The sequence below is a fragment of the Ranitomeya imitator genome, chromosome 4, assembly GCF_032444005.1.
Source record: "Ranitomeya imitator isolate aRanImi1 chromosome 4, aRanImi1.pri, whole genome shotgun sequence".
Classification (NCBI taxonomy): domain Eukaryota; kingdom Metazoa; phylum Chordata; class Amphibia; order Anura; family Dendrobatidae; genus Ranitomeya; species Ranitomeya imitator.
Window position 1 is genome coordinate 141,558,577 of NC_091285.1, and position 23,588 is coordinate 141,582,164.

At 46.5% G+C, this 23,588-nt stretch overlaps 1 long non-coding RNA gene across 1 annotated transcript in view; it reads right to left on the minus strand.

The window, feature by feature from the left end:
* Nucleotides 1-23,588, minus strand: part of LOC138673981 (uncharacterized) — a 157,150-nt gene that overhangs the window by 15,157 nt on the left and 118,405 nt on the right. The window contains exon 3 of the long non-coding RNA XR_011320406.1: nt 5,883-5,954. This is a non-coding gene — a long non-coding RNA (uncharacterized lncRNA). The remainder of the gene's footprint in view (nt 1-5,882; nt 5,955-23,588) is intronic.

Sequence of the window (23,588 nt, forward strand, 5' to 3'; positions counted from 1 at the left end):
CCCGAGCCTTACACTATGGCCGGTCCGAATAACTAAAAGCAATTGTTACCATCCACCTCTTGTGTCTCCCCTTTTCCTCATAGTCTGTAAGCTTGCGAGCAGGGCCCTCATTCCTCCTGGTATCTGTTTTGAACTGTATTTCTGTTATGCTGTAATGTCTATTGTCTGTACAAGTCCCCTCTATAATTTGTAAAGCGCTGCGGAATATGTTGGCGCTATATAAATAAAAATTATTATTATTATTTATTATTAATGCCGCATGTTTCCGGACGCCGGTGTACCACTTCCGGTTCTCGGAGCACACGAGCTATGTGATGTGTACCTACGTCACACAGCATTCTGCTATTGGGCAGCAGGCGGTGAATACTAAGAGACACTCACCCTGCTTCCGGTTGCTGATATGCACACCATAGTGCTTTGACCCGCAAACGCCATATTAGATTGCCAAATCACATGATCAAGGCCGGCGTATTTACAGATAACATATGAGTGCAGGATCAACCCGTCCGCCCCCAACAAAATATGCACATCTAGCTGAGTGCAGTTTGCAGATCGCCATAGATGCTGTCCCTAATTTCTTTATACCTATTTATTCTTTATTTGCCACATTCTTCAAGCACAAGATCAATAACATTTATTTATTATTATTTATTTATAAAGCACCATTGATTCCATGGTGCTGTACATGAGAAGGAGTTACATACAAATTACAGATATCACTTACGGTAAGCAAACTAACAATTACAGACTGATACAGAAGGGCGAAGACCCTGCCCTTGCGAGCTTACATTCTACAGGGTGGTGGGGAAGGAGACAGTAGGTCGAGGGTTGCAGAAGCTCCGGTGTGGGTGAGGCTGTAGCTCCATTAGTGGTGAGGAGGCAGCAGGGTCAGTGCAGGATGTAAGCTTTCCTGAAGAGGTGGGTGTTCAGGTTCCGTCTGAAGGATCCGAATGTGGTTGATAGTCGGACGTGTTGGTGCAAAGAATTCCAGAGGATGGGGATATTCGAGAGAAGTCTTTGAGGCGGTTGGGTGAGGAGCAAATAAGTGTGAAGGAGAGAAGGAAGTCTTAGGAGGAGCGGAGATTACGTGAGGGAAGATATAGGGAGATTAGTTCAGAGATATATGGAGGAAACAGGTTATGGATGGCTTTGTAGGTCAGTATTAGTAACTTGAACTGAATATGCTGAGGGAATGGGAGTCAGTGAAGGGATTTGCAGAGGGGGAAGCGGAGGAGTAGCGAGGAGAGAGATGATTTAGTCGGGCAGCAGAGTTGAGGACAGACTGGAGAGGTGCAAGGGTGTTAGCAGGGAGGCCAGAGAAAAGGATATTGCAGTAGTCAAGGCGGGAGATGATGAGGGCACGCACAAGCATTTTAGTAGATTGATGGTTGAGGAAAGGATGGATTCTGGAGATATTTTTGAGCTGGAGGCGACAGGAGGTGGAAAGAGCTTGGATGTGCGATTTGAAGGACAGGGCAGAGTCAAGGGTTACTCTGAGGCAGACTGGTACGGGGGAAAGCGTGATGTCGTTAATTATGATAGATAGGTCAAGTAAGGAAGATCTATAAGATGGAGGAAAGATGATGAGTTCAGGTTTGCGAGCATTCAGTTTGAGGAAGTGAGAGGAGAAGAAGGAGGATATGGCTAATAGACACTCCGGGATTCTGGACAGCAGAGAGGTAGATCTGAGTGTCATCAGCATAGAGGTGGTACTGGAATCCATGGGACTTTATGAGTTGTCCCAGGCCAAGTGTATAGACTGAGAAGAGTAGGGGTCCTAGAACAGAGCCTTGGGGGACTCCAACAGAGAGAGGGTGGGATGAGGAGGTAGTGTGGGAGTGGGAGACGCTGAATGTGCAGTTGGAAAGGTATTAGGAGATCCAGGATAGGGCGAGGTCTTTGATGCCAAAGGAGGAGAGGATCTGTAGTAGGAGGCAGTGGTCAACTGTGTCGAAAGCAGAGGACAGGTCTAGAAGGAGGAGTACAAAGTATTGTCCATTAGCTTTGGCTGTAAGTAGGTCGTTAGTAATTTTGGTCAGGGCTGTCTCAGTTGAGTGATGGGGGTGGAAACCAGATTGTAGATTGTCAAAGAGCAAGTTAGATGAGAGGTGGGAGGAAAGTTCAACGTGGACGTGCTGCTACAGGAGTTTGGAAGCGAATGGGAGAAGCGATATTGGGAAATAGCTGGACATAGCAGTTGGATCAGGGTTGGCTTTTTAAGGATAGGCGTGATTGTGGCATGTTTGAATGCAGAAGGGAAGGATCCAGAAATCAGTGATAGGTTGAAGAGGAGGATTAGGGATGGGATAAGAGAGGCGGTGAGGTTGGGGAGGAGGTGGGATGGGATGGAGTTGAGCGCACAGGTGGTGAGGTGCGATTTGGAGAGGAGACAATGAAGCCCCCCTTCAGTGATGTTGGATGCGGAGGTTATGGGGTTTGGGCATTGGTCTGGTATACAAAGGGGTTGTGGTGGTGGTTCAACAATGAAGATTTGCCTCGTTTCGTCGATCTTAATTTTAAAGTGTGTGGCAAAGTCCTCAGCAGAGATGAGGGAGGTTGGAGGGGGCAGTGGTGGGTGGAGGAGGGAGTTAAAGATTTTGAATAACTGGGGTTGAATAACATCAGAGAAAGCTTTGACCTACATCCCCCACAGCCCCTCCTCATAGTTACGTAGCCCTCCTCCTGGAAAACCAGCTTCTCCACTGCTAAAGAAGCTCCACTCTTTTCTCTCCAAATCACATCTCACCACCTGTGAACTTGACCCAATTCCATCCCACCTCATCCCAAACCTCACCACAGTCTTCATCCCAACCCTAACCCATCTCTTCAACCTGTCACTAACAACTGGTGTCTTTCCATCATGCTTCAAACATCCTTCAATCACACCCATCCTCAAAAAGCCCTCCCTTGACCCATCCTTTCTATTTAGCTATCACCATATAACTTCTCCACTATGCCTCAACACTACTAGAACAACACGTCCATCTTGAACTGTCCACCCATCTCTCCTCCCGCTCCCTGTTCGACCGACCACTTACAATCTGATTTCTGACGGAACCATTCTACTGAAACTGCCCTGACTAAAGTTACCAACGACCTACTAACTGCCAAATCCAAACGATACTACTTAGTCCTCCTCCTCCTGGACCTGTCATCTGCCTTCAACACAATGGACCATTCCTTCTTACTACAGATTCTCTCATTCTCTTGGCATCACAGATTGGCCCTATCTTGGATCGCCTCATACCTATCACACTGGACATTCAGTGTCTCCCATTCACACACCACCTCCTCATCTCGTCCCCTATCTGTTGTTGTCCCCCAAGGTTCAGTTCTAGGACCCCTGCTCTTCTCCATCTACACCTTCAGCCTGTGACACTTCATAGACTCCCAAGGCTTTCAGTATCACCTCTATGATGATGACACACAGATCTACCTCTCTGGATCCAATATCACCTCTTTGCTAACCAGAATTACACAATATCTATCTGCTACTTCATATTCTCTTCTAGAATTCTAAAACTTAGCATAGATAAAACATGTCCCACAAGCTCACTGCTTTGGGGTAATCCTTGTCTCTGATCTCCTCTTCAAACCCTTTCCACTTTCTGCCAGCTCTCCTCTAACACTCTTGCACCTTTCAATCTTGCACTCTTGCACATCTATCTTAAACTCCACTACCCAGCTAAGCTACATATCCCCATGCTATTTCCTGATCTCTCCTCTTTCAATCCTTTCACTAACTATGGCATACAAAGCCTTCCACAACCTGTCTCCTCCGTAATATATCTATGACTTAGCTTCCTGGTACTTACCTGCAGCCAACCTCCTTCTCTACTCCCCTCTTATCTTCTCTTCCCAAATCGCATACAAGATATTTCCCATGCATCCCCCTACTCTGGAATAATAATAATAATCTTTATTTATATAGCGCCAAAGTATTCTGCAGCGCTTTACAGTTTAACAGTTCTAACACAAGTCATAAGTAACAATGTTTAAATACCATAATTCAAGCAAAATAAGACGACCTTGCTCGTGAGAGCTTACAATCTACAGTGAGGTGGGGGAGGCACAAAGTACAGGTGCGTATTTACAATGTTGGTCCAGCCATCTTGAGGGAGTGGGGGATAGACAAAAACTGTATAAGCTAGTCACCAGTCAGTATTTGTGGCACTGTTGGGTGATGTGGAGTTTGATGGAGGATTATTCTCAGATACACATTGATTAGCGAACGTGATAGGTCGTTCTGAACAGATGTGTTTTGAGGGAGTGCCTAAAACTGTGCAAATTGTGGGTAGTCCTCATTTTTTGGTGTAGAGCATTCCAATCGATTGGCGCAACACAGGAGAAGTCTTGGAGCCGGGAGTGGGAGGTACGGAATAAGTGCAGAGGTTAGTCAAAAGTCACTTGAAGAGTGCAGTGAGCAGGTAGGCCGATAAACAGAAATGATGGAGGAGATGTAGGGGGGTGCTGCACTATGGATAGCTTTGTAGGTGAGAACAAGCAGTTTGAATTGGATCCTATAATGAATACGCAGCTAGTGCAATTACTGGCAAAGAGCGGACTCGTCTGAGTACCACCGATTAGCCAGAAGAACAATTCTGGCAGCTATATTAAGGATGAACTGGAGAGGGGAAAGTCGAGTGAGAGGGACGCCAATTAATAGAGCATTATAGTAGTCCAGGCGGGAGTAGATCAGGGCAATAGTGAGGGTCTTTGTTCCTTCCATGGTGAGAAAGGGGAGGATTCTAGAAATATTCTTTAGGTGTAAACTGCAAGAGCGGGCAAGAGATTGTATATGGGAGGTGAAGGAAAGATTGATGTCAAACATAACACCCAGACAGGGAGACTGCTGCCTAGGCATTATTACGGTACCACCCACGGAGAGGGAGATGTCAGATTTATGGAGGTCAGTAGATGATGGGAGCAGAAGAAGTTCAGTTTTAGAAAGGTTGAGTTTCAGATAGAGACCAGACATGATGTTGGGGACTGCGTACAGACTGTCACTGGAGTTCTGTAGTAGAGTGAGGGTAAGGTTAGTGGATGATATGTATAGTTGTGTGTCATCAGCGTAAAGATGGTACTGAAAGCCAAATCTGCTGATGGTCTGTCCAATTGGGGCGATATAGAGAGAGAAGAGAAGGGGGCCAAGGACTGAGCCTTGGGGGACCCCAACAGTGAGATGAAAAGGAGATGAAGTTGAGCCAGAGAACAGAACACTGAAGGTGGAACTCTACCCCAACATATCAGACTCTCGCCTACCATGGAAATTTTCAAAAGGAACCTCTTCTGACAAGCCTACAACTTGCAGTAACTTTCGTTCCACTGCACGACCAGCTCAACCCTCACCTACTGCATCTTCACCCATCCCTTGTAGATTGTGAGTCCGCGTGAGCAGGGTACTCTCTTCTCTTGTAAAAGTCATTGACTCATTTTGTTTAATATTATTCTACTTATTTTTTATTATGCGTACTCCTTTTCACAAGTAAAAGCACTATATAATAAATGGCCCTGTAATAATAAATAATAATATGAAGATAAGACATCAGCTGCCTTTACTGTGAGCTGTAAAATGGTGATAAATATAGTCATTAAAATCTGTTCAAGTCTCTACTGCTTGAAAAAAATCACTAATGCGTCACATTTTTTATGGACATGGGAATTGAGAGCAATATTTTTACAGCCTATCAAGGAATTTGAGAACTGTTGGCAGCCCTACTCAGCACCCAAACCCTATTCATCCAGCCGTCTGAAAAACCAATATGTCAAAATCTTTTATAGAACAATAGAAACCCTCTAACATATTATTTATTGTTATCATGTTGTTTTTATTAAAACCCTCTACTAGAACATTTGAAGTAATTCACTAATGGGAGATTCACCTTTTTTGCTTGCTGTATTTCTTCTGTGGATTTTGACCGCCCCTTCACTGCATGCTTCTGGGGAGAAGACACCTGCACAAGGAAATCAATGTTGTAAGATTAAGAGACTACACAAACAATTAGAAGACAGTTGGCTTTTCTAAAATCTACGTTGATTTGTAAATGAAGATGAACATTTGACTTTTCTAGGGTTGTCACATATCTGCTGAGTATATCCCTAGTCTGTTTGCTAAACACACTTCACAGTCTGGGTGATGTTTATGCCATATGATCCAAGGAAGCTTCCTGCAGTCAGTCAGCAGTCACCCGTAATGCAAAACCTGCCAACAGCCGCTCGATTTCTGTCTCATTTTTTGTACTCAGAATTCTAGATTCCTCCTGCATCTTCCCAGGTATTAATAAATTCAATGTGTATAATGTACTTTCCCACTTTACCATTAAAGTGACAGTTATCTGTCCACAGTTCCCACATCTTATCAACAAAGTTTATGTTTATGTTTTCCAAATATCATTAAACAGTAGAATATATATATATATACATATATATATATATGTATATATATATATATATATATATATATTACTGAATACTGTAAATAGCATTAGAAAAGGTCACCTTATTATTTATTTAGGAGTAGAAGACTTGTTGATGAGCTTACAGTAATGGGTAAAAACTTCTCTTTATTAAGAAATGAACATGAACTTTCACCCCATTCTAAAATTTACAGTATATGATATTTCAGAATGGGTGTGTGTGTGTATATACAGTTAGGTCCATATATATTTGGACAGAGACAACATTTATCTAATTTTGGTTATAGACATTACCACAATGAATTTTAAACAAAACAATTCAGATGCTCTTGAAGTTCAGACGTTCAGCTTTCATTTGAGGGTATCCATATTAAAATTGGATGAAGGGTTTAGGAGTTTCAGCTCCTTCACATGTGCCACCCTGTTTTTAAAGGGCCCAAAAGTAATTGGACAGATTCAATAATTTTAAATAAAATGTTCATTTTTAGTACTTGGTTGAAAACCCTTTGTTGGCAATGACTGCCTGAAGTCTTGAACTCATGGACATCACCAGACGCCGTGTTTCCTCCTTTTTGATGCTCTGCCAGGCCTTCACTGCGGTGCTTTTCAGTTGCTGTTTGTTTGTGGGCCTTTCTGTCTGAAGTTTAGTCTTTAACAAGTGAAATTCATGCTCAATTGGGTTGAGATCAGGTGACTGACTTGGCCATTCAAGAATATTCCACGACGACCAATCAGTTTGGCTGCATTTGGCTGGATCTGAGCACACAGTATGTCTCTGAATACCACAGAATTCATTCGGCTGCTTCTGTCCTGTGTCACATCATCAATAAACACTAGTGACCCAGTACCACTGGCAGCCATGCATGCCCAAGCCATCACACTGCCTCCGCCGTGTTACAGATGTTGTGGTATGCTTTGGATCATGAGGTATACCAAGCCTTCGCCATACTTTTCTCTTTCCATCATTATGGCAGAGGTTGATCTTGGTTTCATCTGTCCAAAGAATGTTCTTCCAGAACTGTGCTGGCTTTTTTAGATGTTTTTTAGCAAAGTCCAGTTTAGCCTTTTTATTCTTGATGCTTATGAGTGGCTTGCACCGTGCAGTGAACCCTCTGTATTTACTTTCATGCAGTCTTCTCTTTATGGTAGATTTGGATATTGATACGCCGACCTCCTGGAGAGTGTTGGTCACTTGGTTGGCTGTTGTGAAGGGGTTTCTCTTCACCATGGAGATTATTCTGTGATCATCCACCACTGTTGTCTTCCGTGGGCGCCCAGGTCTTTTTGCATTGATGAGTTCACCAGTGCTCTCTTACTTTCTTAGGATGTACTAAACTGTAGATTTTGCCACTCCTAATATTGCAGCAATTTCTTGGATGGTTTTTTTTTGTTTTTGCAGCTTAAGGATGGTTTGTTTCACCTGGATGAAGAGCTCCTTTGACCGCATGTTTACTTCAAAACCTTCCAAATGCAAGCACCACACCTCAAATCAACTCCAGGCCTTTTATCTGCTTAATTGAGAATGACATAACGAAGGGATTGCCCACACCTGTCCATGAAATAGCTTTGGAGTCAATTGTCCAATTACTTTTGGTCCCTTTAAAAACAGGGTGGCACATGTTAAGGAGCTGAAACTCCTAAACCCTTCATCCAATTTTAATGTGGATCCCCTCAAATGAAAGCTGAAAGTCTGAACTTCAACTGTATCTGAATTGTTTTGCTTAAAATTCATTGTGGTAATGTCTATAACCAAAATTAGAAAAATGTTGTCTTTGTCCAAATATATATGGACCTAACTGTATATGTATATATATATATATATATATATATATATATATATATATATATACATACACACACACACTGCTCAAAAAAATAAAGGGAGCACCAAAATCCCACATCCTAGATATCACTAAACGAAATATTCCATTTGTAAATCTTTATCCATTACATTCATTACATAGTGGAATGTGTTGAGAACAATGTAACCTAAAAGTGATCAACGTAAATTACAACTAATATCCCACGGAGGAAATGCCTCAAGACAAGGAAATGATGCTCAGTAGTGTGTGGCCTCCACGTGACTGTATGATCTCCCTACAATGCCTGGGCATGCTCCTGATGAGGCATCCGATGGTCTCCTAAGGGATCTCCTCCCAGATCTGGACTAAAGCATCCACTAACACCAGGACAGTCTGTGGTGCAACGTGACATTGGTGTATTGTGCGAGACATGATGTCCCAGATGTGTTCAATCGGATTCAGGTCTGGGGAATGGGCGGGCCAGTCCATAGCTTCAATGCCTTCATCTTGCAGGAACTGCTGACACACTCCAGCCACATGAGGTCTGGCATTGTCCTGTATTAGGTGGAACCCAGGGCCAACCGCACCAGCATATGGTCTCACAAGGGGTCTGAGGATCTTATCTGGGTACCTAATAACAGTCAGGCTACCTCTGGTGAGCACATGGAGGGCCGTGCAACCCACCAAAGAAAGGCCACCCCACACCATTACTGACCCACTGCCAAACCGATCATGCTGAAGGATGTTGCAGGCAGCCGATCGCTCTCCATGGCGTCTCCAGACTCTGTCATGTCTGTCACATGTGCTCAGTGTGAACCTGCTTTCATCTGTAAAGAGCACAGGGCGCCAGTGGCGAATTTGCCAATCCTGGTGTTCTGTGGCAAATGCCCAGCGTCCTGCACGTTGTTGGGATGTGAGCATACACATAATAGACAGGTCATGTGACTGACAGCTGCAGTATTTCCTATATGGTACATTTGTTGCTCTTGAGGTTTGTCTGCTTATTAATCAGATTTTTATTGTTGAAGGATAATACCAGACTTGTGTTTGCTTTAGGGCGAGCTTCATGTGTCAAGTTGTGTGTGTTGAGTTGCGTGTGGCGACATGCATGTAGCGACTTTTGTGAGATGAGTTTTGTGTGGCGACATGAGTGTAGCAACTTTTTGTGTGTCGAGTTGCATATGACAGGTTAGTGTAGCAAGTTCTGTGCAGCAAGTTTTGCGCATGGCGAGTTTTGCGTGTGGCGAGTTTTATGTGTGGTGCGTTTTCAGTATGTGCAAGTTTTGTGTGAGGCAACTTTTGCATGTGTTGCAACTTTTGTGCATGTGGCAATTTTTCCGCGTGTGCAAGTTTTGCGTGTGGCGAGTTTTCCATGAGGTGAGATTTGCACGTGTGGCGAGCTTTTCATGAGCCTAGTTTTACATGTGGCGAGTTTTGCATGTAGCAAATTTTGCGCTTGTCGAGTTTTGAGTGTCGACTTTTGTGTTTCGACTTTTATGTGGCGAGGTTGGTGTATGTGTGTTGAAATGTGTGCTGAGGGCGGTTTATGTGTTCAAGCATGTGGTAGTGTGTGGCGCATTTTGTGTGTGAGTTCACAACCCCGTGTGTGGTGAGTATCCCATGTCGGGGCCCCACCCTAGCAACTGTACAGTATATACTCTATTGCACCATCACTCTCATTCTTTAAGTCCCCTTTGTTCACATCTGGCAGCTGTCAATTTGCCTCCAACACTTTTCCTTTCACTTTTTCCCCATTATGTAGATAGGGGCAAAATTGTTTGGTGAATTGGAACGCGTGGGGTTAAAATTTCACCTCACAACATAGCCTATGATGCTCTCGGGGTCCAGACATGTAACTGTGCAAAATTTTGTGGCTGTAGCTGTAACGGTGAAGATGCCAATCCCGGACATACATACAGTACATACATACATACACACATGCACACATTCAGCTTTATATAATATATATATATATATATATATATATATATATATATATATATATATACCGTATATGAAAACAGGAACACATGGGTTACTTGCACAGTGAACAAGTAGGAACATGTTCACACACCACCAAGAAACTTGAAGACACAAAAGAGCATAGTAGAACCAAAAACGCTCAGTTTCAAAAATTCACATATATATATATATATATATATATATATATATATATATATATATATATATATATATACTAGATGGTGGCCCGATTCTAACGCATCGGGTATTCCAGAATATGCAAGTCCACATAGTATATTGCACAGCCCACATAGTATATTGCCCAGTCATGTAGTATATTGCCAAGTCACGTACTATATTGCCCAGCCACATAGTATATTGCCCAGCCACATAGCATATTGCCCAGTCATATACTATATTGCCCAGCCACGTAGTATATTGCCCAGCCACATAGTATATTGCCCAGCCACGTAGTATATTGCCCAGTCACGTACTATATTGCCCAACCACATAGTATATTGCCCAGCCACGTAGTATATTGCCCAACCACATAGTATATTGCCCAGCCACGTAGTATATGTCCCAGTCACGTAGTATATTGCACATAAATTACAGACTCCTCTCATCTTTTTAAGTGGTGGAACTTGCACTATTGCTGACTGACTAAATACTTTTTTGCCCTACTGTATATATTGTCAGTAGCTATGCACCTGGGTATTTTCAATAAATCCACTGACATGATCATTATTTCACAGCAATCTTACCTGTCTCCTATAATCAAGATACATGCAGCAGGCAATAGAACATTCATCACCCCTTTTTGGCCAAATATTTTTATCTCCAAAGTCTCTTCACAAAAATGTCATAGTTTTTGATGTACGATATACACATGACATATGACATATACTTGTCATTTCCATACCCCTCCATACCATTCCTGAATATAGCGCCACATATTAATGAAAAACAGGAGATTTTAAGATATACCTTGATTCAGTTGTTACATCGTATGCTTTTGTGATTTTCAAATAAAGATTGTATTATAAATACCAATTCTTGCTGAACGGGAGTGCCAGATTTTTCCTACATAATTAAACTGATAGGACTTGATTTGGAAAGGCACACACTTGTCTATGTAAGACCTCGCAGCTCACAGTGCATGTCAGACCAAATGAGAATGATAAGGTCAAAGGATCTGGCCAAGGAGCTCAGAGACAAAATTGTGGCAAGGCACAGGTCTGGCCAAGGTTACAACAGAATTTCTTCAGTACTCAAGGTTCCTAAGAGCACAGGGGCCTCCATAATCCTTAAATGGAAGAAGTTTGGGACTCCCAGAAGTCTTCTTAGTCCTGGCCGTCCAGCCAAAGTGAGCAATTGTGACAGAGGAGCCTTGGTGAGAGAGGTAAAGAATAACCTCAAGATCACTGTGGCTGAGCTTCAAAGATGCAGTATGGTGATGAGAGAAAGTTCCGCAAAGTAAACTATCACTGTAGCCCTCTACCAGGGCTGAGTGACCCGACGGAAGCCTCTCCTCAGTGTAAAGCATATTAAAGCCCCCATAGAGTTTGCTAAAAAAAAAAACACATGAAGGTCTCCTAGACTATGAGAAATAAAATTCTTTAGTCTGATGAGATGAAGATAGACCTTTTTGGCCATAATTCTACGCAGTATATGGGGAGAAAACCAGGCACTTCTCATCACCTGCCCAATGCAATCCCAACAGTGAAATATGGTGGTGGCAGCATCATGATATGGGATGTTTTTCAGCTGCAGGGACAGGATGACTGCATGTCATTGAAGGAAACATGCATGCAGCCAAGTACAAAGATATCCTGGATGAAAACCTCTTCCAGAGTGCTCTGGACCTCAGACTTGGCCGAAGGTTCACCTTCCAACGAGACAATGACCCTAAGCACACAGCTAAAATAACAAAGGATTGGCTTCAGAACAACTCTGTGACCATTCTTGACTGGCCCAGCCAGAGTCCTGAGCTAAACCCAATTGAGCATCTCTGGAGAGACCTGAAAATGGCTGTCCACCAACGTTCACCATCCAACCTGATGGAACTGGAGAGGATCTGCAAGGAAGAAAGGCAGATGATCAATAAAGCCAGGTGTGAAAAACTTGTTGCATCATTCCCTTCAAACTCATGGCTGAACTAGCTCAAAAGGGTCCTTCTACTCAATACTGAGCAAAGGGTCTGAATACCTATGACCATGTGATATTTCAGTTTTTCTTTTTAATAAATTTGCAAAAATTAATACCGTACATTTCTGTTTTTTTCAGTCAACATGGGATGTAGAATGTAAATTAATGTAAAAAAAATGAACCATTTTTTTGAATTTACCAAATGGCTGCAATGAAACAAAGATGGAAAAATGTAGAGGGGTCACCTGAACCAAATCTTATTTAACGAAGGAAAGTATAAAAAACACTGCTGTGTTGTTCACAATCCTCTTGCAATAGGACAAGCTGGATAGCAAAACAAGTGCTAGTAATATCCCAAAAGTAATAGGAATGAAAAAATAAATTTTAACCATGCCAAAGGAGTTGAAAAGATAAGTCTGGCTTTACTAGCAGAGGGACACAGTGAGCGTCATGTTGCCTCCATCCTTAAAATTTCTAAGATGGCAGTCCATTACATCAAGGTCAAGCAGCAGACATTGGAGACAACAAAGCTACAGACTAAAAGAGGGCGAAAATGACTCTCCACTGACCGGGATGACCATCATCTTATTCAAATGTCACTCAGCAACCGCAGGATGACATCAAGTGACCTACAAAAGGAGTGGCAGCTGGGGTGAAGTGCACGGCAAGAACAGTTCGTAACAGGCTCCTAGAGGCAGGACTCAAGTCATGTAAAGCTAGAAAAAAAGCCTTTCATCAATGAGAAGCAAAGGAAAGCCAGACTGAAGTTTGCCAAAGACCATAAGGATTGGACCATAGAGGACTGGAGTAGGTAATCTTTTCTGAGTCTAATTTTCAGCTTTGCCCAACACCTGGTCATCTAATGGTTAGATTGAAACCTGGAGAGGCGTACAAACCACAGTGTCTTGCACACACTGTGAAATTTGGTGGAGGGTCGGTGATGATCTGGGGATGCTTCAGCAAGGCTGGAATTGGGGAGGTTAATCTTTGCGAAGGACGTATGAATCAAGCCGCATTCAAGGTTACCCTGGCAAAAACAGTTGATTTCTTCTGCTCAGGCAATGATCTCCAACTCTGAGGACTGTTTTTTCCAGCAGGACAATGAACCATGCCACACAGTTAGGTCAATCAAGGTGTGGATGAAGGACCACCACATCAAATCCCTGTCATGACCAGCCCAATCTCCAGACCTGAACCCCATTGAAAACCTCTGGAATGTAATCAAAAGGAAGATGAATAGACACAAGCCTTCAAAGAAGAACTGCTTAAATTTTTGTACCAGGAGAGGCATAAAGTCACCCAAAACCAGTGTGAAAGACTGTGGAAATACCAAGATGCATGAAAGCTGTGATTAAAAGTCATGGTTATTTCACAAAATATTGATTTCTGAACTCTTCTTGAGTTAAAACATTAGTATTGTTGTTTCTAAATGGTTATGAACTTGTTTTTTTTTGCAATTATTTGAGGTCTGCAAGCAATGCATCTTTTTGGCTATTTTGACCATTTCTCAATTTCAGAAAATAAATACAAAATATATTGCTTGGAACTTTGGAGACATGTTGTCAGTAGTTTATAAAATAAAAGAACAATTTACATTTTACTCAAAAATATACCTATAAAAAGAAAAAAGAAAAATCAGACTAACTGGAAATTTTGCATTGGTCCCTTAATTTTTGCCAGAGCTGTGTATATATATATATATATATATATATATATATATATATATATATATATACACTAGATGATGGCCCGATTCTAGAGCATCGGGCATTCTAGAATATGTATGTAAATTATGAAGTTTTCAGAATAATGCAATTTATACACAGGATTCAGCCGGCCGGCCGTGACCAATTAGCGAAGCGTGGTTTAAATTCCGCGCCAATTCGTGGGTGGACTGCGCCTGTTGCTAATTGTTCATGGCTGGGCATGACCAATCAGTAGTGTTGAGCATTCCGATACCGCAAGTATCGGGTATCGGCCGATATTTGCGGTATCGGAATTCCGATACTGAATTCCGATACTTCCCGCGTATCGGATACCGGAATCGGAAGTTCCCAGAATTCAAATTGAACGCAGCAGCCAATGAGGAATGAATGAAAGTGTGGGCACATCCTGTTTAGCATGGTGGGCATGTAAGTACTGGCAAGGCTGGGATTGGCTGCTGAAATGATGTCACTCTGCACTATAAAAAAGCGCTGCCGCCATTTTGCGCTCACTCTGCTGTGATTTCAGTTAGGGACAGGACGCTGTGTTCTAACTGAGGGCCAGTTGAACTAGCTAATTGCTTTATTTTCCTTTCCAAAGGCTAATTTAGCAAAACGCTGTGTGTTCTTCACTGTTCACCTTGCTCTTGCCTTGCAGCGCTGTTTTAACAGCGTTCTGCAAGGTCTCTGTGTGTGTGTGTGTGTGTGCAGCTCACTCTGTAGTCTGTGTGCAGCCATATACCCGGTTGTATTCAGCTCAGGGGGGGTTCACACTGCCTCACACAGTTGTTCTTTTTTGCTCTTAGTGCAGCCTGCTGCACATTTTTTCTCAAATTTCCTATTAGTGTTTTTCCACCAGTCTCCAGCTCTATTGTGGAAAAACACTACATAGGATAACCTAGAGGGGGGTTTTTGGGCCTTGCAGCGCCGTTTACGGCTGTCTGCACGGTCTCCGTGTGAGCCCAGCTCGCCCTGTAGTCTGTGTGCAGCCATAGCCGGTTGGATTCAGCTCAGGGTTCGTTACTGGCTCATACCTTGAGAAAAATTTTCCTTTTTTTCAAATAGTGCAGCCTGTTTAAAATTTGAAAAAAAAAATTCCTATTAGTGTCTTTCCACTCGTATCCAGCTAAATAGTGGAAAAACACTATATAGGATAACCTAGAGGAGGGTTTTTTGGCCTTGCAGCGCCGTTTACGGCTGTCTGCACGGTCTCCGTGTGAGCCCAGCTCGCCCTGTAGTCTGTGTGCAGCCATAGCCGGTTGGATTCAGCTCAGGGTTCGTTACTGGCTCATACCTTGAGAAAAATTTTCCTTTTTTTCAAATAGTGCAGCCTGTTTAAAATTTGAAAAAAAAAAAAATTCCTATTAGTGTCTTTCCACCAGTCTCCAGCTCAATTGTGGAAAAACACTACATAGGATAACCTAGAGGTTTTTTTGGGGGCCTTGCAGCGCCGTTTACGGCTGTCTGCACGGTCTCTGTGTGAGCGCAGCTCGCCCTGTAGTCTGTGTGCAGCCATAGCCGGTTGGATTCAGCTCAGGGTGCGTTACTGCCTCATACCTTGAAAAACAATTTCCTTTTTTTCAAATAGTGCAGCCAGTTTAAAATTTGAAAAAAAAAATTCCTATTAGTGTCTTTCCACTTGTATCCAGCTAAATAGTGGAAAAACACTATATAGGATAACCTAGAGGAGGGTTTCTTGGCCTTGCAGCGCCGTTTACGGCTGTCTGCACGGTCTCCGTGTGATTTAAACTAGCTCTGTAGCCCGATCTGCACCAAAAAAAAGGTTAAGTTCACCAAACACAACTTACACTTGTGTAGGCCACATTTGAAAAATAATAAAGTTTAGTCCACAATTTACAACATTAGTGTTTCTTACACCTGTTAGGAGGAGCATTACAGGAATAAGCACACTAAGGCCTTAGTACTTTTCTGCTTATCTTTATCTGTCAACCAAGATGAAGAGGGCAGGGAGTAAGGCACGTGGGCGTGGGCGCGGAGCAGGGAGAGGAGCAGGGAGAGGACGTGGTGATTCTGTGCCTGCTGCGGGCGCCGGTGACTCGTCGTCACTCAGTTTCAGCAGGGAACAGTCCTTCATGCGCAGCTTTGTCGGAGAGCGCCGTGCACCGCTGCTGCGTGAAGACCAAATTGAAGCCGTTGTCGGGTGGATGGCAGCTAACGCCTCGGCATCGACTTCAGTTAGTGCCACATCCTCTCAGGCACAGAGCACTGGAGAGCAGCCATCTGTCTCTTCACCACCTGCCAAATTGGCCAGGCAGTCAGAGAGCCCAGGACAGGAGCCGTCTCTACTTCTGTTCTCTGAATCTCTTGGCTTGGAAACAGGGGGCCAGCCAAGCAGCATTGGAGAAATGGAAGAAGAGGCAGTGTGCAGTGATGCCCAAAAGCTTTATCTCTCTGACTCTGAAGAGGCAGGTGGGCCAGTGCCTCCGGTGACCACAGCGCAGTACGCATCTGATGATGAAACTCAGGTGCCGCTTTCTCGTGCGTACTGTGCTGCTGAGACTACCCAGGAGGAGCAGTTGGTGGCAGAGGGTAGTGGAGATGATGAGGTCCTTGACCCATCGTGGCGTGAGGAACAGGAAGGTGGTGGGAGCAGCTCAGAGGAAGAGCTTCCTCTTACGGGCCAAAGAGGGAGAGGGAGGGGGAAGACTGCGGAGCCTGTAGCCTCCACTTTGGCACCCGTTAGGAGCCTGTCTCTTTCCAAAGCCAAAAAGGGCGCTCCCAAGACTTGCAGTGCCTGGTCCTTTTTTGACACAGTTGCAGATGACATTTGTTTTGTCAAATGCAAGCTGTGTCATCATAAAGTAAAAAGAGGGAAAAATGTCAGCAACCTCAATACCACAAATATGTGGAAACATGTGCGGACCAGGCACGCGGTGGAGTTACAGAAACACACTGAAGATGTAGGCCAACCAACAGCGGCAGCTACCACCTCTTCAGCTCGTGTTGCCTCTTCCTCCAGCTCACGCACAGCTGGTTTGGCTTCCTCCCAGAGACCTTGTGTAATTCCACCCACAGCACCACCTTCCCAGTCATCCTCACACTCCCAGTCTACTCTACAGCCATCGGTAGTACAGGCATGGGAGAAAAGGCGGGCATTCTCGGCCAACCACCCCCGAGCACAGGCTCTGAATGCAGGCATTGCCAAACTGTTGTCCCTGGAAATGCTCTCGTTCAGGCTGGTGGAGACTGACAGCTTCCGTGACTTGATGGCATTGGCAGTCCCACAGTACAAGGTGCCCAGCCGCTTTTACTTCAGCAGGCAGGCTGTCCCTGCCCTGCACAGGCATGTTGAGGCAAACATAAAACATGCGCTACTGAACGCCGTCAGTAGCAAGGTCCACCTCACCACCGATGCGTGGACCAGTCAGCATGGACAGGGGCGATATGTTTCCCTCACTGCCCATTGGGTTAATGTTGTTGAGCCAGGTACAGATCGTGCGAGTGGCGCAGGACGTGTCCTGCCCACTCCAAGGATTGCAGGAATCCAGTCTGTACGCATCGACTCCTCCTCTTACACCAGTTCCTCTGATTCCTCTCTGCAGGATCCGTCACAGTCCACCCCCACATGGACCCGTGAACGTTTACCTATGACCGACATGAGCACAGCCGTGGCCAAACGTCAGCAGGCCGTCTTGAAACTAGTTTCATTGGGGCATCGAAGCCACACAGCGCAGGAGCTCTGGAATGCCATAAAGCAGGAGAGCGATGTGTGGTTACTGCCAGCGAATCTCCAGCCAGGCATGGTAGTGTGTGACAATGGCCGAAATCTGGTGGCAGCTTTGGCCCTTGGCAACCTCACTCACATCCCATGTCTGGCACATGTGCTCAATTTGGTTGTGCAGAGTTTTCTGAGGGACTATCCGGATCTTGATGCCCTGCTGCACAAGGTCCGCCTAGAGTGTGCTCACTTGCGGCGTTCCAGCTTGGCCAGATCCCGCATTGCTGCTCTGCAGCGCCGATTCCGCCTTCCGGAACACCGCATCATATGTGACCTACCTACCCGGTGGAATTCCACGTTACATATGTTGGAGCGGTTGTGTGAGCAGCAGCAAGCAGTTATGGAGTACCAGCTGCATCAGGCGCAAAGAAGTCGCAGTCAGCGCCGATCAGACTTCACAACCACAGAGTGGGCCACTATGAAGGACGTCTGCCAGGTTTTGCGTCCTTTTGATTATTCCACGCGGATGGCAAGTGCAGATGATGCACTAGTCAGCATGACTGTCCCCCTTATCTGCCTGCTTCAGCAAACTTTGCAAGGGTTAAGGGATGATGTGGTGGAAGAGGTGGAGGATGAGGAGTCACCTTTTCCATCAGCTTCTGGAGAGTCAGCGCCACGTGGTTCCTCACAAAGGGGTACGCAGGGGCCAATTTGTGAGGAGGATGAGGAGGAGTCAATGGAGGAGGAAGAGCTCCGTCCAGAGGAGGGAGCGACACAATTGTCCAGTGGTCAGTGTGTACAGCGAGGGTGGGGTGATGACGAGCGGGCAGAGATCATGTCTCAAGCAGGGGACAGCGTTTCTGGGCCGGTTGGCACTCTGCAGCACATGGTGGATTTCATGCTGCAGTGCCTGAGAAACGACCGCCGCATCGACCACATTCTCAACATGCCTGATTATTGGGTGTTCACCCTCCTCGATCCTCGCTACCGGGACAACGTCCAAAACCTCATCCCTGCGTTGACCCGGGAGCGTAAATTGCGGGAGTACCACGACACACTGGTGAATTCCATCATCTTCTCCTGTCCAACTGAGAGGAGTGCTGCTAGTGCTTTACAAAGCAGCTCAGTGCGTCGAGGCAGTGGGGGAGGCTCTGCCCAAAGAGGGAGCAGAAGCAGTGCCTCTGCCCAAGGCAAGCCCAGTATGGCACAACTCTGGCACACTTTTGTGTGCCCGCCCCAAATGTCTACACCATCACCGGCGGCTCCAGTCAGCAGGAGGCAACGGTTCCGTCAGATGGTGACAGACTACATGGCTTGCCCTCTTACTGTACTCCCAGACGGCTCTTCCCCGTTCAAGTTTTGGGTCTCTAAGCTGGATACATGGCCAGAGCTAAGCCAGTATGCATTGGAGGTGCTGGCTTGCCCTGCGGCTAGTGTCTTATCGGAACGTGTCTTTAGTGCCGCAGGTGGTGTACCAACAGACCGTCGCATGCGACTATCCTCCGATAACGTTGACCGGCTTACTTTCCTGAAAATGAACCAGGCCTGGATCTCGCAGGAATTTGCCACTCCTCTGCCTGATTAAGTAATTGGGTGTCATCCAGGTCTCCTGCTGTGTTCATCTTTCTACCACCTGAACTGCTATTCCTGGGCTCCAACACCGCCAGTTGCGGCTCAGAAGTGCAGGCTGCACAGTAAAAACATACGACCCAGTGTTATTGGGTTTCAGTAACGTCAGCTGATCCCCAGCTGTGTAGCCGGCAATGTGTCCTGCGACCGCCACGCTGGCACAACAACCTAAATGTAAGGGAACCTGTCCCCCCCCCCCCCCCCCCGTCGTTTGTTACTGAAAGAGCCATCTTGTGCAGCAGTAATGCTGCACAAGGAAAAGGTAGCTCTTTTTTTTTAGCTCTTTGCACACGCAGAACTTAACACTTATAAAATGTGTTCACTGATACCGTTATACCGTCCCGGAGCTGGGACTTTCCTTCGTAATGTGACGCAGCACAGCCGTCATTCCTACCCCCTTGGTGCCATGCGCTGCCTCCTCAGCGTTGTTTTAAGCTGTCACGGAGCCTGCGCTGTTCTGTTATCCCTTGGGCATGCCCTATTTGTGCTGCCTGTCTTCTGACATAATTTGGTGTCAGGCTGGCTGCGCCTGTGCGGCCGCGGTGCCCGAGATCCCGCCTCGCAGTGTCTTCTGATTGAGTCACACTGCGGGCCTGGGATCCATGGGCATGCGCAGTGCATATCTTCCCCTCGGGCTCTCGCTCATTTCCCTCCGCCTTCTTTAGACTGTGCGCCGTCAGCTGATCCCTAGCATGCCACGGCCGTGACACCGCACAGTCTGAAGAAGAGGGAAGGAGGGGAGTGAGAGTCGAGGTTATGCACTGTGCATGCCCATGGTTCCAAGGCCCGCAGTGGGATTACGTTAGATGAGACTGCGAGGTGGGATCTGGAGCAGCGTGGACGCACAGGCACTGACAGCCTGACACCAAATTATGTCAGAAGACAGGCAGCGCTAATTGGGCATGGCCAAGGGCTAACAGAACAGCGCAGGCTCCGTGGCAGCTTAAAACAACGCTGAGGAGGCAGCGCACGGCATCAAGGGGATAGGAATGACAGCTGTGCTGTGTCCCATTACGAAGGAAATTCGCACCTCCGGAACGGTTTAACGGTATAAAGGGACACATTTTTAGTGTTTACTTCGGTGTTTGCAAGGAGCATAATTAAAAGAGCAACCTTTTCCTTTTGCATCCTTAGTGCTGCACAACATGGCTCTTTCAGCTACAAACGTCTTGGGGGGGGGGGTTAAAGGTTTCCTTTCAACTTGCTCCAATCAGGCTTCGGCCTACACTCTGTTCCTCTGCTCCTCCTGCTGTCCCTGGGCTCTAACACCGCCAGTTGGTGCCTGGAAGTGCTGTGTGCACAGTCAACAGTCGCTCCTCTGTTATTGGGGTTCAGTAACGTCAGCTGATCCCCAGCTGTGTGTGCGGCAATACCTCCAATCTGCTCCTCCTGCTGTCCCTGGGCTCTAACACCGCCAGTTGGTGCCTGGAAGTGCTGTGTGCACAGTCAACAGTCGCTCCTCTGTTATTGGGGTTCAGTAACGTCAGCTGATCCCCAGCTGTGTATCCGGCAACGTGTCATGCGACCGCCACGCTGGCACAACTAAAATGTAAGGGGACCTGTCCCCCCCCCCCCCTAGGCGTTTGTTACTGAAAGAGCCACCATGTGCAGCACTAATACTGCACAAGGGAAAGGTCGCTCTTGAAATTATGCTCCTTGCAAACGCTGAACTACACACTCATGTAATGTGTCCCCTCACACCGTCCAACCGTCCCGGAGGTGGGACTTTCCTTTGTAATGTGACGCAGCACAGCCGTCATTGCTACCCCCTTGGCACCGTGCGCTGCCTCCTTAGCGTTGTTTGATTCCGTCATGGACCCTGCGCTGTTATGTTATCCCTTGGCCATGCACAGTTTGCGCTGCCCGTCCTCTGACATCATTTGTTGTCGTCCTGGCTGCGCCTGTGCGTCCACGCTGCCCGAAATCACACCTCGCAGTGTCGTCTAATGTGATCCCACAGTGGGCCTGGTATCCATGGCCATGCGCAGTGCATATACTAGCCTCTCACTCCCCTTCTTCACGCTTCTTCAGACTAGGCGGCGTCAGCTGATCCCTAATAGCATGCCACGGCCGTGACGCCGCACAGTCTGAAGAAGCAGGAAGGAGGTGAGTGAGAGGCGATGATATGCACTGCGCATGCCCATGGATCCCTGGCCCGCAGTGGGACTACATTAGATGACACTGCAAGGTTGGATCTCGGGCAGCTTGGACGCACAGGCACTGCCAGCCTGACACCTACATGATGTCAGAAGACGGGCACCGCTAACTGTGCATGGCCAAGGGATAACATTACAGTGCGGGCTCCGTGACAGAACCAAACAACGTTGAGGAGGTGGTGCCCGGCACCAAGGGGGTTGGAATGACGGCTGTGCTGTGTCACATTACAAAGGAAAGTCCCACTTCCGGGATGGTTTGACGGTGTGAGGGGACACATTATATGAGTGTGTACTTCAGCGTTTGCAAGGAGCATAATTTTCGGAGCCACCATTTTCCATGTGCAGTATTACTGCTGTACAAGATGGCTCTTTCAGCAACAAATGCCTGGGGGGGGGGGTTAAAGGTTCCCTTTCAACTTGCTCCACTGCAGGCTTCGGCCTACACTCTGCTCCTCTTTGATTCCCTGGGTTTCAACACTGTCAGTTGCCACCTGGAAGTGTTGTCTACACAGAAAAAAAGACTAGGTGATGTGTCAGTGGGGTTCAGCACCGCCAGCTGTTCCCCTGCTGTGTAGTCGGCAACGTGTCCAGCACAAGCCACGCTGGCACAACAGAACAAAAGCTGCCACCAGTGCAGGCTTCGGCCTACACTCTGCTCCTCTCCTCCTCCTGCTGACCCTGGGCTCAAACACCGCTAGTTTTTGCCCGGAAGTGCTAGCTGCACAGAGAAAAACACCAGCCAATGTGTTAGTGGGGTTCAGCAACGCCAGCTGTTCCCCTGCTGTGTAGCCGGCAACGTGACCTGCAAACGCCACGCAGGCACATGAACTGAAATTAAAGGGAACCTGGCCCCACCCCCCCAGGTGTTTCTATGTATAACAGCCACCTAGTACAGCAGTACTGCTGCATTTGTACAAGGTGGCTGACTTTTTCTCCTTGCCCACGTGGAACTCAACACGTACAAAATGTGTCTCATTGAGACCATTCCACTGTCCCTGAGGTGTGACTTTCCTTTGTAATGATACGCAGCACCCCCCTTGGTAGCGTTTCCCGTCTTTTGTCATCATGGTTAGCTGGCTGCGCCTGTGCATCCGCCCTGCTAGAAACAACGCCCCTCGTTGTCATATTTATTTTGTCAGCGAGGGTGTGGTTTATGGGCACGAGCAGTGCATATGTTCGCCTGTCTTAACTCATCTCCTTCCGCCTTCTTCAGACTGTGCGGCCTCCTGGCCGTGGTAGGCGATAAGGGATCAGCTGAGGCCGCCCAGTCTGGAGCAGGTGTAAGGACATGTGTAAGCGGCAAACCTATTTACTGCACAAGGCCACGAATCCCAGCCACGCAGTGTGATTTTTTGAAAACACACTGTGGGTCTGGGATTCATGTCCATCGCTAACCGCAACGGCCGACATGAAATGAGGTCAGAAGACAGGAAGCGCTCACAGCGCATGGCCAAGGGATCACAATAGCGCAGACTCCTGTACAGCAAATAACAACGCTCAGGAATCTGCGCCCAGTACCTAGGTGCAAATTTTGACACCTGTGCTGCGTCTCGTTAAAAAGACAAGTCACGCCTCCACAACTGTTTGACAGTATAATGGGCTAAATAGTGTACGTGTTTAATTCAGCGTGTGCAAGGAGCAAAATTAAATAGAGCAACCTTTGACTTGTGCATCATTAATGCTGTTCAAGGTGTGGCTCTTGTACCTTGCAACACCTGAGGGGGGGGTTAAAGGTAACCTTTGAAATTGGTTCAACTAGGCTTCGGCCTACACTCTGCTCCTCTACTCCTCCTGCTGACCCTGGGCTCAAACACCGCTAGTTTTTGCCCGGAAATGCTAGCTGCACAGAGAGAAACACCAGCCAATGTGTTAGTGGGTTTCAGCACCGCCAGCTGTTCCCCTGCTGTGTAGTCGGCATCGTGTCCAGCACAAGCCACGCTGGCACAACCGACCAAAAGCTGCCACCAGTGCAGGCTTCGGCCTACACTTTGCTCCTCTCCTCCTCCTCCTGCTGACCCTGGGCTCTAACACCGCTAGTTTTTGCCCGGACATGCAATGTGCACAGAGAAAAACACCAGTCAATGTGTCAGTGG